The sequence below is a fragment of the Parambassis ranga genome, chromosome 19, assembly GCF_900634625.1.
Source record: "Parambassis ranga chromosome 19, fParRan2.1, whole genome shotgun sequence".
NCBI classification, from domain to species: Eukaryota; Metazoa; Chordata; class Actinopteri; family Ambassidae; genus Parambassis; species Parambassis ranga.
The window spans coordinates 9,629,513-9,632,693 of record NC_041039.1 but is presented as its reverse complement, the minus strand read 5'-3'; positions in this window follow the sequence as shown (position 1 = coordinate 9,632,693).

The window sequence follows — 3,181 nt, the reverse complement described above, 5'->3', positions numbered from 1 at the left end:
ATGAAAACACAACATTTTGTGTAGCCAGTAGGTGGCGCTCTGTCAAAGCCTCAATATTGTTGTATAGATGTGTTTAGGGTCAGACTCTGATCATACATGTGACATTTCGTACAGATCGGACAGAAAACGAAGAAGTTATAGAGACTTTCTGTGTCCTCAGAAATGGTCAAACTTTGAGGCCACGCCCCGGCCACACCGTAAGACTTTTGTAAGAGTTTTGGAATGCGTCTATTCCCTATGGTGTCCTGAGTGGACACGGCGAATTTCAGCTCAATCCGTTGAAGTATGCGAGGCGTGAAAAGTTTGGCAGCAGGGTCACACATCGCCAAAAATGGCCACAAACCTTCAAATGGCGGACTTCCTGTTGGGTTTGGAGGGGGGGTCCAAGAGACTTTTTTGTGCGTCTTGAGGTGATACATATGTGTGCCAATTTTCATAATCCTGTGTCAAACCGGCCAGAGGGGCTACGCGTTGGGGGCGCTATAGAGCCATTTTTATATGTGCATTTCAAAAGTCAGCAAATTTCAAAATTTTTCGGGCGAATGAATTTTTCTACCAAGTTTGGTGAGTTTTTGGGCATGTTAAGGCCTCCAAAAATGCGATCTCGGAGGGGGCAAAAAAAAAAAAAAAAAAAAAAAAAAAAAAAAAAAAAAAAAAAAAAAAAAAATAATAATCCTAAGGGTTTCAATAGGGCTCTTGCACCATTCGGTGCTCGGGCCCTAATAATAATCCTAAGGGTTTCAATAGGGCTCTTGCACCATTCGGTGCTCGGGCCCTAAAAATGAAAAATAATAATCCTAAGGGTTTCAATAGGGCTCTTGCACCATTCGGTGCTCGGGCCCTAATTACACTGACACTAATTATTTTTATGACTCTTGACGAACATAAACAGTTTTATTTATTTACACAAGACACTTAACTGTTTCAATTTATGAAGCAATACAGATACAATAGGATTAAATGCAAGGAAATGAAAGGGAAAAGGGGAAATTTCCTGCACAGCTCAGCTCCTTTCATAACAATTCACACATTGATTTGAGTATTAAAGACAAACTTTACTATAGTTTGTATCAGTGAGTTCTTAGTTTGTTTTATCTTAATACATCATTTTGTGATTTGTTTTTTAATATAAAACTCTGTCTTCTGCTGGGCCATTAATGTTCTGGCAGACAGTATTTTAGCGGTCAGAAAAATATTCCCTCAACATTTTCTCAGCAGTCACATAAGTCATCTGCACTCACTTTGAAGTGAACTTTTTTAAAGAGGCACTGTTTATTTTTAACAGAGGTTACCGTTAACCTGATCACACAAGAACTAAAAACAATATTATCGTGCTGTGACTTAACACTTCTTAACACTTAAGCCAAGGGAGGAGAACCTGCTAGCGTTTAGTCAGGTGCACACACGCCTCTGTGGTGTAGGGAATTAGACACCATCTTTACAAGGTGTAGTGTGTCTGGAGCCAGTGCCCTCTGCATTCTTGGTCTGAATGGTTTTTAATAATAATAAGAAAAAAAAACAGGGAGGTACAGCAGAGTCGGTGGGTTCGCCTTTCTTTGGAAATTCCCAGACGACACAGTAAGAGAAGGCACATGGTTTGGACTAGATCAGATGAAAATACCTAAGTAAATGGGAGGTCTCTTTTCAGGGGATTGTAGTGGTGCATTATTTGAGTGTGTGTGTGTGTGTGTGTGTGTGTGTGTGTATGTGTGCAAACATGGGAGAGACCCCTGAATGAAAGGGGGTCCAGTACTAACTTGGAATCGAGTCAGCAACCTTTGTCCTCTGATTCACAGCTGAGGAATGCTCTTTGTGTTTCAATCAGCAGCGGGACTAAGTAGAGTCCACAGTCGCACCTTTGACTTAAAATAAAAAAAAGCAAGCATTCTCAAGTGTCTGTTTTGTTTGACCTATTTTTAAACAGAAATATCCCACACTTACTCACAAACATTCATGATGACTTCAAATCATCCAAATCTGTATGTCATAGACTTTAAACCTCCTGGAAAGTCAGGGGCGTCCAAAGGTCTGCTGCACAATAGGAATTCCCCTGCTGCATTAACAAGACAGTTCTCCTGCTGTGGATACACAGACAAAGACAGAGCAGAGGAGAGAAAGGCCAGACCACCTATGTCTTCAATTCATGCTGAGCACATCATGCCTGACTCACACTACCATCATGAAGTGTTGAAATAACTGACATCATCTGCTGACTTTTAGTCAGCGCAGAGTGTTCGAAAGGATGAAAAGATTTGTTCATGTGTAGTCCAGCGAAAGGATTTAAGTGTTAAACTCGGAAACAATATTTAAAAAGTGGTCGGAGGCCTTGATTGTTGATGATATTCATGCAATGTGCAGCCTACATCCTTCAAAAGCTGATGTGCAGCATGTGTGCAGAAATGTCCATATGAGGGAGCTTGTGTGACTCCCCCACCCATTCCTGTCTGCAGCAGTTAGCCTATAGAAAGTATATCATTAGCCAGCATGACATCACTGGATTACCACCTGCCCTAAACCAGAGCAGTGGTTTCTGTTGGGCGTGACTGCTGCAGAGCTACTTCTGTGTTCAATAATCATCCTTGTCTGAGCTACACTTAACTACATGGCGTGTGCAAAAACCTCCACCTTACGCAAACAAACAAACAAATAAACAAGACACAGGGATGTGTGCCATGACTTTTAATCATTTCCTGGAGTATGTTGTGTTCCTCCGCTTGACATTCCTCTCATACCTCCACCCGGTCAAGGTTCTCCCACGGGGGTGCTCGATTATTCAGGCAGGGAGAGAAAACAGTGAAAAGTACAGCACAGTACACACATCAGGGTTTTTTTTAAATACAGAACTTTATGTCTGAGGACTTTTATTTGTTTAGAGGTATTTTTGGTGACTCCTTATCCTTACCTGCGTTGCGTTACACAATTGTGTCGTTGCATAATTCATAGTCTAATCCTTTAAAATGTATTTCAAAATGACATCATACATGAGCTACAACAAGTTTGTGTTCAAGGCACAGATGGTTTCCTAGTGCTGTGATTACACATTTGCCGCGTATAAACAGCGTGGATATTCCAAAGTCCAACTTTTTCTTTAGTTTGTCCCTCTGGAGGGGGTGGAGGGGTCCACGCTGTGAAGCCGAGTTGGATGCTGCAGACTGGGAGAGGAGGAGGAGGAGGGGGAGGA